At 43.7% G+C, this 12909-nt stretch overlaps 1 long non-coding RNA gene across 2 annotated transcripts; it reads right to left on the minus strand.

Moving 5' to 3' along the window:
• Positions 1–704: 704 nt before the first annotated feature.
• On the minus strand, positions 705–9178 carry LOC138061720 (uncharacterized). 2 transcript variants are annotated; one of them, XR_011135634.1, is made up of 4 exons: positions 8812–9178; positions 4498–4680; positions 3136–3291; positions 705–2200 (listed from the first exon to the last, which is right to left on the minus strand). It is a non-coding gene; the product is annotated as an uncharacterized lncRNA (long non-coding RNA). The 2 variants fall into 2 exon arrangements; XR_011135633.1 differs by having other exon boundaries at positions 705–2676.
• Positions 9179–12909: the final 3731 nt, after the last annotated feature.

Consider the following 12909-nt stretch of genomic DNA (forward strand, 5'->3'; position numbering starts at 1 on the left):
AAAAAGAAAAAAACAGGGTTGCCCACAGCTTTATCACAAAGGCAGCAAAGCCAAATGCTGCTACAATGACTGACCCATCTAATATTAACATGTAGCGAGAAATCAAAACATGGGTATGCTCAGCTCTCTGTTGTTCTAAACTGACCAGTTAGTGCCCAAATTCAAAGTGAATAAATTGGCTTTACCTCTCTGTACACTTGATTGCTTGATTAAACTCGGGAGCTAGAGCAGAAACAACAGGTGGCTGACAAGCAACTTTGATTCTTACTGAAGATCAAACTGAACACATGGTGGGACTTCGGGCTTTCTTTAGCCACGAGAACTGAGCTTCGCACATGTTGCTGGCCAAAGAAACCGCCGCTGCCTTGACGGTGGCCGCATGCTCATCAATGAAGTCAGAGCCTGTTGTGAGGACTTTGCGCCCATCCCAGTGATGAGATTTCCAAAGTGCTGGAGGCACTGCACATTTTGGGGGGAGCTTGTGTGCACTTAACATTTCTCAAAATAAGAGCCCTTCTAAGTGACCATCTAGAGATTAAAAAAAAACCTACACTGAGCATTTCATTTTATGTCAGTTTTAGTCCTGAGGTTAGTAGGTATGTGCATACAGATGAAGAATCAAATTAAGTGTATATAAAGTGCACATATGAAAACACTCTTTATAATTACTGCTTGGAAATCCGTTTTATCTCAGACAAGTGGGTGTATAATGATTGTTTTTAAATCTTAACTTTTATTGGTGATCTGCATGTATGAGTATGTGTGGGTATAGACATATATAATGTAGCGACATATGTATTTCACAAAAAGATACCATCTCCTGCAAACAACATAGCGAGAAACATGCCATCAGCACAAACGATAGTCAGCGCATTCTGCGTTCACAGGAGTGTCTGAAAGCAAGACTATTCTGTGCAGTTTTATGTTTCAGTGCAAACACTCCACAGAAGGCTTCTGTTGTTATTGGTGCTATTATTTTCAGTGCACTGTTTCCTAGAAGCTCCACTTCAGATGATGGCCTTTTAAGACGTGCATTGGATGAGCACATAACACCCTGGCTGGACATTAACACTATTCTCAGCACAGTACTTGCTGCAGTGGCACCATATCTGGAGTACATCAGTCTTGAGCACATGACGGCATCTGGCATTTAGATGTTTCTACACTGAAAAATCAACTGAACGCTCAGGTTGCTGTGGCACTACAACGTTTCTTTGAAAAAAACCATCTCATTTCTGGGGAGATACCTGCTGCCGGGGGGGGAGGGGGGGGTCAGACCTGCGGAACGGGCCATGAGGATGAGCGCTGGCTGGAGAGTGTTCACAGTGGCAGGAAATGAAGGGCTCTGCTGTGGCCACCCCAGCTCGTCCCAGGAGAAAGTAGCACAGAAGCTGGTACATTGGCTTATGTAATGGACAAGATGAGAAAATAATAAAGGCAGGCAGGCTGTCAAAGAGGATTTTAGCAATGCGTACGCACATAAATCCTCTGACCTAGTTTCTAAAAAGACCTATATAAGGAAGAATATTCTCTACTGAGCAAGCAGCTAATAAGCAGTGCCAGCATTTAAGATTTTGGAGCGCATTAGTTCTGAGATTCAGCTATCTCTTCCTGGAAAAAAAATAAAAGCACCGAAAGCAAACACTCTTCAAAGTATATTCCACCCCCCCCACCCCCCCATCTCTAGCACAAGCGCTGCATCTCTGCCGCACTGCGAGTTGGCACGATGGCCCTGAAGCCATTGTTCTCTTTGGCTCCCTGCAGGTGAGCTACCAGTGACCTGCACCGGGAAGGAACACTGCTGGCCAAAATTTACCACAACTCCTCAGCGTATTCTTCTGGAGTCACTTCAGACATCCCTTAAACTGCATATTTGTGCAAACATCCATGACTCCAGAGTCTTGTCATTGTCCTCTTAAAATTCCCTGATGGACTCTTTCCCTTCTTTTTTTTTTTTTTTTTTAATAGTTTACAGCATGCTGGATGTGAAACTGTCGACAGCTTACAATCTGTGTAGGCCCAAGACAGACAAGAAGGCCTCTCATGCCAGCCAGTGTGACCACAGTGTGTAGTTCCCTGCGCCCTCAAGGCCTCCCTTCCTGGGCAGCCAGCCGGAGGGTTCGGAGGCTTCCTTCCTTCAGAGACAAGCAGCAACATGCTTCCCTTCCACTCCCAGTGGGGTTGTAGGTGCTCAGCATCTCTGAAAATTAGTCCAAAGTTTATCAAGATGGACTTTGAAAAGCAGGAAACCTAGAGCTACTGTCCATATCTCATCATTCTGGCCAGGTTGCACATCTGACAGATCTTATTTCATTGCTTACATTGGTTCTGTCTGGCTGTACAGCAATAAATGGCACTGGTGCTATCTCTAATCTATTGAGTTGAAGGATACGTAATCCTTGTAAGAGTCACAGGATTATTTTTCATGTCTTTCTCCTTTCAAGAGATGTTTCGTATGTTCTAAGGAGTAAAAGACATCACTTTGTTTTAATGCTTTTTTACACATTAATCAAAAAAGAGATATAACAGAAATTACATAGAAGAGCCTTCCTCAGTAAGACCTCCAGCCTATTTTTGTAGACTGAAGTACACAAATCTTAGCTCCAAACAGTCTGCTCCTCAAAGCGAAGGTGTTTTCAAGGCCATCGGGAGAAAGTGAAAACCAATTGTGCAGTGCTGTGGTTGGAGGAAGAGAGATGGTTTGGCATGTAAATCATCTAATGTAATTGATTCTTCAACTTTCTTACTTTTTCCTTAGAGGATCACTTATGGGAGAAGACTATCCACATATTTTTGTTTGTATAACTGCAAAAAACCATAGCCAGATATTGGTGCTCTCAAGGGGCAGTCTAGTAGCTTGTACTTTATGTGGCGTGGAGATGAGTACAAAGTAAGGGCTACTTCCTGGCATTCCTTCCTTTAAATGTTTTCCTAACCTTCTTATATTAAATTTTTCTTCTCATATAGTAATTTCATGGAACACACTTCTTATAGGAACACCTGAAATACATCAAGTAGCCCCATATCAAAGCTCCTAGCTCCCTGGCGATTTCTGCTTTATCTGGGTGAAAACCCAAACACAGAGAGAGTAAATATCCGGTTCAAGGGAACAGAGCAGAGTTTTACAAGCATCACCTTCCTCTCTTGACTGCCTTCATCATCGCTTCGGCCGTGCGAGCATCTCCCGTCGATCTCTGCTCAGGGATCAGGACGAATGCAGCGCTTGGGTGGAGGCCTCCAGGCACTTCCGTACGATGCCACTGTAATAGTTTCCACTGCATGTTCTGTCCTCTGTGAAAACAAACCAAACCAAACCAAAACAAAAAAGGAAAAGAGAAGAAAAGAAATCTAAAGCTTTTTTAAAAAATGAAATAGCGAGCCCCAGGGGAATATATGACACAATCTCCCTCCTCTTTTTCTTTCAGCGCTCTCTTGTACAACTGACACTGCCTTATGGGAGGACCTCTGAGAGGAATTTGCCACAGGTGCTAGTAAAAACTAACCGCATTTTTCTCGCAGCTTCATATCCATCTGCCTCATTGGTATGTTGAAATCCCTCAGTGCCGTGTGCTCTGTACAGCTACAAATAACCTCAAAGCAGGTTTACTGAGCCTGAAGCGAGACCAGGAGACTAGTCGACCGTGGCAGTGCTACAATTTTTTGCCCCTCTCTAACCTTTCACAACACCTACCTGTTTATTAGGTCTTTATAGCACTTAGACATACTTGTGGCTTTCTGTAAAACTGCAAAACAACAAATGTCCCCTGATTCTCAGGAAACCATACAAAACCACACTAGAAATTTGTCAGCTATTCTGAAGCGCATTCTCACTGTGCCTGCCTCGATCGGGATGAGGAGACGAAGACAGATCAAAAGAAAAACTGACCTGACACTGTGCCTGAAACTGCAATGAAAACAAACGTTAAAAAAACTACTTCAGCTTTTTAAATAAGAAAATATCCTTGCATTTAGGTTTTTCTTTGTAAGTTGGGCTGCCTTGGGATTTCCTGCTCTTGGATAAATTTGAAGATGACAAGCTCAAACCGAAGAGAGAGCAGCTTAGCTTTGGCGTGCTCCATGTGCTGGGCAGTAGCTGGGAAGAGCTGCACGTTTCCCAAACCGACCGACTCCTTGTGCAGAGGGCACACAAGGGTGCGCGGCACCATCCCCCCTTGGCGCAGGCTGGGAGCCCTTCCTGGTGCTGGTGCCTCTTCCTCCCAGAAACCCACAGCGACACCGTTCCTTTTCACACTGCTCACTTTTATGCCTTTTGTTCCAAGTCAAATACATAGCTACACAACCCTTTTTCCCTCTTTGTCTTTTGGGGCTTCATTTGCATCTGCTAGGGGCAGCTTGAGGTCTCACTGAAGGACACTGCCCTCTGGATCTAGCTGCCCTGCAAGTTTCATATTAAAACACATCTTGCCTTTGATTTGCATTTTCTATCCCATGGTCTTAGTCTTCTGGATGCTTTCACACTGTGCTGTGTGTACTAACCTCCCAGGCATCACACGGGTGAGTACTGCACAGGAAAGTTGGTGGGCTGCTCCTCTCTCCTACTGGACTCTCTGCCTGGCCAGGCATTTTAGTGTCTCGGAGATGGAGTCCTCTAACTGAAAGCAGACAGCCTCTGAGTCAGTGGAGAGAAACAGGCACTTCCAGGGCACAAATCATCTCATCCTGAAGCAGATATATTAAAAAAGCTAGACCAAATCCCTTAAAAAAAAAAGTCTATTTCTCGCTGTTGATTGCAAAGTGATGGGTGTAGATGCAGACAAGTCCCACTGCGGATGTCTACAGATAGGTGAAAACAATACTCTAGTGGCCTCCAAAGTCAGCAGCCATCAAATAAAAAGGATCTCAGTGCTCTTCCATCTCAATCCTTCTGCTTTCACTGTAAAAGGCAGTTCCTGGCACAGAGCTAAGTGTCCTTTCAGCTAAGGAAAAGCTCCTCTGACTTACATCTCCTGCGACCAGATGTCCACAGCTCCCGTGTTGCCTAGTAGACCCTCTTGTGCTGAGGTCTAGTTACAGCAGATGCCTTGCGCAGCAGGGCTGATACTCTTAGTTATTTCCACCAACAGCTGTTTGGCAAAAACTGTCACCTATTTGAAAAGGCATTGTTTTCTGTTGTGTCACTCCAAGTGGAGCTAGACGACTGGAAGGGGAATAGGTAGAGGGGACAGAGACAGCCAGAGGAGTCAACAGCTTTTGGGCTTCTCTGCCTTTTTTAAGAGAAGAGGTATGAAAGAGCGCTACAAATAACAAATGCGATGGAGGCAGCAAGCCGGGGGAATGATTCTAGTCCTCTATATGGCAAGCCTAAGGGGTACCCCAGGAAAATAATCTTGTTAAAATATTTTAAATAAATGAAAAGAACATTTGTTTTGTCCATTGCATCATTAAATTATAGATCTCATTGTCACAGCATGCAACTGGACTCAAAAAGCAATCAGACAATTCAGGTGGATGATCACTGTATTTTGCCTGTTTCTTATACTCCCTCCTGAGGCACCTTCTACTTAATGATTATGGCTGAAGATAGCATAGTGGGCTAGACAGGCATTTGGTCTGACTCATTGCATTGGCCAAAAACAGTGGGTCGTGAACTTTTCTGATGTTTTGTTAGATGGCTCTTGACAGGCTGTGTCTGCTAGCTCCAGAATGGTTTTATTGTATACAAAGGGCACACCCCTCTAGTGCACATTGCTGCTGCTGGGATAAAATTAAAATTACAGCTCTCTCTCTTTATCCATCCACTATTGAATTGGTTGTTGATCTACTGCAGGGTCTGGAAACTTACCTGGTAAAAGTGAGTCTCAGAGAGGGAATTTTAACTTGCAATTTTCAGGAAATAATCATCAGATATTTTCTCACTCTTTCATTCTAGTTATGGTATTCTGTTCTAATCTGTGCATACTATTTAACCATTAATTTATTGAAAGAAAGATCATGAGAATAATTTATTGAAGATGGGAGAGCATTGCACTATATGTGCTTCGAATTAGTCACAGAAGGGAATCGTATCTACATTTATTACAGTCTGCATTAGTATCTTAATCGTCTAGCTAGAGAATGAAGAATAGTGTCTCCATCACCAGTAACTCTGTGAAACTAGCTCAGTTTTTTGGCAGTATCTTCAAAACCGAAACCTTTTGGACCTATCAAACCAGGTTACTTCAGAACTGCCTAAAACTGCTTAATCCTATCTAACTTTGGTGTTTCAGCACTTCCAAACGTTCTCAGCATTTGTGGTTTTGGCGCCACCATTCAGCAAATTCAACCCAAATTCATGAACTGGCTTGGCCAACCTGAAAGTGCATTTTCCAATGAATCAATGACTCATTGAACCAATTTCTCCCAGCTTTAGAGCCTCAGCATTTCATGGAAGCCAGCTCTTCTCTCAGAGATGACTATCACAGCTGATTCCACTGTAGGAGTGTTGAAAGCTTGGTCCGTGGGCTGTGCAGCCGTCTAGAACTATCTTCTGTGGTAACTCAAATACTTTTGGCACTTCCTCCTCTACCTTCTTTCATTTAATCTATCAATCAGATTTATTATCACACAGCTACCACATGCCGTACACTATTCCCAGGGATAAACTTGTCAGACTTCCTATTCTCCTTATGATGGGTTTGTGCTTTGATTTATGTGGCCATTGTGTGTTCTGTTTGCCCCTTTGCTTTCAACCTGGCTGGTCTCACCTCCTGGAGGCTTCACAGTCAGCTGCGGGTCAGGCCAAAGGTTTATGACGTGATATCATATAGGAAGGGAAGACAAAAAAAGTCTCTTATTTGGCCTACAGATATTTCTCCCTTGTGTGGAGAAGCTGCCCCAGCTGTGGGCTTTATTTAGAAAATTGTTCCCAAACCAGCAACTGCTCTGATGAGACAGAGTGCTGTCACTACAGCGTTGCCTGCTGCTCCACTCCAGGGTGGCTGGAAGAGCTATCTGTTTTGCCTTCCTCCATCCCTCCATGCTCCATGGCTGCAGGCATCTGTGAGAACTCATGCCAGTGCCCCTCACCCTTGAGGCCTGGCTGACCCATGCCCTTGGCCTTCTCTCCACCACTGCCACTCGCTCTTCTCCAAAGACCCAGAGGGCTGAGAAAGCGCCACGGGGCTGCCTCCCATCCAGGCCATGCACCGCTTCCCCTGCCTCATCACTGACTCATCACTGACCATTCAACCCACGCCTGTGCTCCTCGCTGGTGACAGCTCAGCACATGGCTGCTGCTACCTCCCTTTAGCCCCAGAGGCCTCTTCTCTTCCTCAGTCCCCTAAGCATGAGGGTAAGGGTCCTATCTGGGCCATATCCATACCAGTCTTCTCATCCTCAGAGCACCCCAAGCTTTTCGCTGCCAAACTCCCAGGCTCATCCCAAGCACGCCCAAATGATCCTTCCTCCCCAGCATCACCCAGTTCCCTTCTCCAGCCCTGTCACTTTCACGTACTGTATCAAGAAAGACAGAAGAAGTTCCCTTGCTACGGACAACAAGGCAGCTAACGTTACTTTGATATTATCACTGATAGCATAGCAGTTCATCTGTGACACATGTGGGTACACTTTGAATAGCCACAACTTTTTTTTATTTACTTTCCAGCGAGGCACAAAGTATTTGGCAATGTTCCCACACGACGTTTATGGGTGGAAGAAGCAGGGAGCCCCCTGTCCTAGACCACATCATGGTGGAGCTGTGGGCCAGTGGGCCCGTGGACTTAATCTTTCAGCCACCAAGTCCCACACTTGTTTCTACAGCTACTACCTCTTCCTCCAGCTTTTCACAGCTCTTGAATTCTATTTACCCTATCAGTCTGCCAAGTCTTGACCCTTCTTCCACCATCTGTATGTGCTGTCATCCAGTCCTTATGACACTGAGTTGTCTCGGAAAGCAAAGCACACTGCTCAATATTCAAAGTGTAACAAAATTCAGTAAGGCGGTAAGGGAAGTCTTCCTGAATTACTAAATAAAAATGCTGATAACATTTCCTATCACAGGGGACCTGCTGGCCACTCAGCTACTTCATCGGAGCTAGCTTTTATATTTAGGTTATGATTCTACAATTTAACAATAATTTATTCAGAGAAAAAGAAAAAAGAAAGGAAGAAAGAAAGAAGGCAAGAAAACAAAAAGGAAAGAAAGAACGAAAGAAAGAAGATTTAGGAAGCTGTCACAATGTAAAAATCTCTTTCTCCACCAAAGTGTAGCAAGGGGGTTTCAAAGGGTTTAATTTTTCCCATAATTTCAGGCTGAGTAAGTACATTGAATAAATAAAACAGTATTAAGTGAAGTGTTTCAAAGCAAAACATCATTTTTAACAGAAAAATCAAGTCATTCTATTCTGAAAATGAAGTGGCATCTTTCAAGCTTATTAACATGTCTTTTTTTTTTCCCAATTTTCTGAAACACTTTGTCTGAATGGTCACCTTCCTGAAAAAGGGGTTTGCTTTCAACAAAACAGCATTTTCCAGAAGGGAAAATATATGTGTACATATACATATGTGTGTGTGTGTGTGTGTGTGTGTGTGTGTTGTTTTTTTTTCCATTGCAAAGTTTCTAGCCAGTTGCACACCCTATCAGACTGAGACTCACATGGGCAAAATCCTGGTCTGGGAGGTGATACAGTCCTGCAGCATGATGCCATCAGATCACTTCCTTCAGAGAGATAATTAGGTTTGCCTTGTAGGTCACTCTAAAGCCCGTACTGCTCAGATATATCCACAGCAAGCCCCTGAATGCAGCTGTTAGTAGCTGCCCTGCTCACCCATGGGACCACCTTCCTTGGGTTTGGTGACTCTACTGGCACTCACCTCCCTGCCAGCCTTGTTGGCAATCTCAGCCATGCTTGGAGCCCATCCAGGTGTGCAGAAATGCAAGTGGGCGCCCAGCAGCTCCATCTCCAGAGTGCCTGCTACTACCGGTCCTTCCTTCCCCTGCTCCCCCAAAGCCAGGCCAATTCCTTGCAGGACGGGTGCTGGAGCCAATCAATCAGCTTTGCTGCATGCTGCCGGCACAGCTTTGCTGCACGCTGCCAGCGATGCCCCAGGCTAGCAAGGATAGTTCAGGTCCTTCAGACAGGAAGACAGCGCATTAAATGCCAGATAACTTGAGCTCAGTGCTTTTGTTTCCTATCAGACTTTGTATCTTAATTGCCTGTTTAGACTGTAAATTCTTTGATGAGGGACTGTGCCTTGTAATACGTGTGTACCACAACTAATGCAGCATGTTTCCATTGCTAGTTGTTACCATGACACAGTACAGCTTTGCAAAGACGCTTTTGGCTTTCTGAACTAAGTACCCTGACAACTCTGTCTAGCTGCTTATTGATGGCCGTAGATCTTGTTAGCTTCTAGATTTTGAGTTCTTTGTATGTCTGCCTGTGTTGTCTTTTACTCAAGAAAAATGCTTATGGCAACATAGACACTATCACAAAGCAACGACAATCACAGCTACAGATTAGCGGTGCAGCTGTGCTGTCCTTCCTTCACAGCAGATGCGCTTGAGGTAATGACCTATATTTGGTTTGTGGCTACACAGTACCCGGTACATCACAACCCCAGATGCTCCCCTCCTGTTATTCATATTGACTAATAATAATAATAACAACAACTTCTTTGCAAGCTGTTTACCACCCACATATATCTACCCCCAAAAAACCCCAGAGGAAATAACATGAGGTAACATGTTGTTTCTATTTATAATCAGAAAAAAGATGATTCCCAGTAATAAAATAGATGTTTATCTGCTACGACAGAAATGTTGAGTCGATTTTTTGAAATTCCAAACATGTAGTTTCCTTTGCTTATGTCAAAGCTGTTTCATCTTCTCTCACAGCCTACACCACCACCTCCTCTTTCTCATTATCTTCACCAAACTCCTTCTCTCATTCCTTAGGGTGCCCGGTTCCATGTGAAGCAACTGCCTGGGCCCACCCCAGTGAGGTCGGGGGCTACCTGCTGCCCCCAGGGACTGTGTGGCTTTTTCTCACAGCCTTGGGCTGTGATGCCATCTCTGTTAACCAGGTGTGCAGGCCGTCTGAGGAGGAAACTCACTGTAGCTTCATGGAGGTCGGCTGCCCAGCGGCTTTGGCAAATGCTTCAGAAACGTGTAAGGTGCTGCTGCACTGTTACTTTTCTCTTCTTCGAAATCAGTTTTTCTGACTGTAAAATGGAAGAAATAAGTAGATCTTTTCTGTAAAAGGATTTGAGGTCCAGGGTGGAAAAGGCTGGAGTTAGATCTGTTGCAATAGACCCAAAGGCAGTGGCATCTCTTTGTGCTCCATGCTGGGTTCAAATATTTATCTTCCCGAAGAGTTCGCAGAATAAACAATAAACGTTCAGAGTGGGCATCTCTATCTTTCCTTGCAAAGTGGTCATTCACTCCCTTCCCTTATGCTTTTGTGCTAAGAAACTTAAGGCAAAGCCATCATTAACATGTCTTCTAAAATTACCCTCCTCTTTCAAGGGATTCAGCCAGCTGGCAAGCCCATGCATCTGCACAGCTCTTAACCTGAGTAAATAAACATGCTGTTTTCCTCGCTGTGCAGCTGGGGAAAGTGGGCCACAGAGTCTGAGTGACATGGCTCTGGTCACACAGGAAGGCTGTGGCAGAGCCCAGATGTGAAACCAGATTTCTTTTCCATCTGAGTCGTACCCATGGGCCAGCCACCTCTAGAAAATAGCTAAAACAAAACAAAACAAAACAAAACAAAAGAGCTTGTCAAGACACATCCTGAAACTGCCTAATTACATTAACAATAACCACAGAGATATGGGACATTTTTGCAGTTGAGTGGGTGCCTCAAACTTTCAATTATTTGGTGTGCTCTTTTTGTCATTTGAAGCATTGTTTGAAGTTGCAGTTTCCAGTTTCCTATCCTTCATGTTCTGAGAAAAATACTCTGTTACAGATTTTCCCTGCTAAACAGTTAGAGTAGCATGAGTGAGCCAATGATTCAGGGTCTGGAAAGTGCCCTTACCTAGAGACATTCGAGTGATTTGGTCTATTTAATCGAACTGAGGAATGAAGAGAAAATTTTATCCTTGTCCATATGAATTTAGGTTAGGAAAAGGAAAGGTTTGACCTGCTAGTCAGTGGAAATAAGAAGTATTGACAGATGAGGTAAAAAACAAACAAGGCTTTCATCTTTTCTTTCTGTCCGTCCATCTGTGTCTCTGTCAATGCAGTAGGAAAGAGAATCAAATCTGTGAAAATGAAGTTAATTACTCATTGGCACAACTCCTTGAAAGAAATGGCAAGTCCATTGTCAGTTGAAGTCTTTGAAATGAAAGCTAGATGTCTTATTAAATATCTTCTAGTCCAGTCAAGTTTACTGGTTCAGTTGTGCTCAATAAGATGATCTCCAGGGAAGTCAGGAGGAGGATTCGTATTGATGTATCCTGGAAGACAGAATTAGCTCAATACGTAAGACACAGCCTTTGGAAATGTTGTAAGCAGCAAAAAAAAATGCATACATTGGTTTATAAATCAAAAAAAATGCGTTATAATTTGGGACAAATTTTCTGTAATAAAACACACTCTACCAATGCCCATTCTTCACCTCATTCCGATTTTTGTTTTTCTAATGCTTAGCTATAGTGAATTCATGGCTGGAGCCATCTTCAGTGTGCCAGGCTCCTGCAGCACAACACTTACACATGTATATGACTGCTAGATTTCTATTCCTCCAGCTTCAGCTATTGAGTGCTTGAGGAGGTTCCTTGCCTGACTTAGAGATGATCCAAGTTATACTCTCTGCAGGAAGCAGCTGTTAATCAGTAAAAGAGAACATCACTAGAGCCTTAATGTTTTCCCAGTCTCTAAACCCCGAGATGTACTTCACCCTACAGTATATAAATCCTGTTTAAGGCGTGCCTGCCCCATCCATAGTTTTCTCACGATGGCGAAGAGAATCCTTGTTTTTTCTCTTCCAGGCACATGTTCAAGGCTGAAACTACACTAACAAGACAAATTCGAGGGCCAAAACTGAGTTCAGTGCTCAAGAGCCAAGGAGGACCTGCTTACTCAAAAGCAGCTGAGGGTTCACAGATTGCAAAGAAAACCATCTCTCTGCAGCCAGATGGCTTGATGATGGCCTGTTCTAAAGAGATGCATTTTCAACCATTTTATTCTAAGAAGCCAAAAGTGTTTATAAAGATAGTAATGCAAAATGTCTTAAGTTTTTTTTCAAAGGACCTTAATCTTTGTGTTTGTTCTTTCAGACTCCATGAAGTTTTCGTATTGAAACCCCAAAAAACTAGGTGAAATGTATGGTTTGGTCTGGAAACCATGAGCAATTCTGTGGTTTTGCTTGGGTTTGTACTGAAACTAGTCAAAACTAGGTAGCTTTTTCTGGCTGAATTTTACTTAGAGATTTTGAATTCATTCATACCTGAAACTGAGAGCGAAATGCAGGGGGCATGAACCCATATAGTCTAAAAGAAGGAAAAAGGGTTTGCATGAAACCGCAGGTCAGGTTTGCTAACTGAGCTTAGCACCAGTCTGAGTTGCGCCGCATTGTTTACTGCTGACTCACTGCGCCATAGTTGCTGCTCGATGGACCCCATGACTCTTGGCTACTTACGACTGCCATGTTGTTGTGGGAATATACATATACCAATACGTTGCTGTTTTCAAGGTAACATCTCTGAATGCACAGTTGAGTCTTGCAGAATTCCTTCTACTTTTCTCTAATGAACTGGATATCCATGTGGCGGATTTCTCCAAAGTGGAGAAAAAGTGAGGAGAAGTAGCACTGCCAGAAAAACACTGGTTATATGGTGCAGTGATTCACGGTGACAGTCCCTTTAATTGTCTTTTGGACCTCTCAGTGTTGTCCAGTTGTTCTGGGAAGGGGGAAAAACCTGCTTTGCCATCAGAAGTGTTCCTGTGGTGTGTTGCGTGCCAAA

The sequence above is a fragment of the Struthio camelus genome, chromosome 20, assembly GCF_040807025.1.
Source record: "Struthio camelus isolate bStrCam1 chromosome 20, bStrCam1.hap1, whole genome shotgun sequence".
In the NCBI taxonomy this organism is placed as follows: Eukaryota; Metazoa; Chordata; class Aves; order Struthioniformes; family Struthionidae; genus Struthio; species Struthio camelus.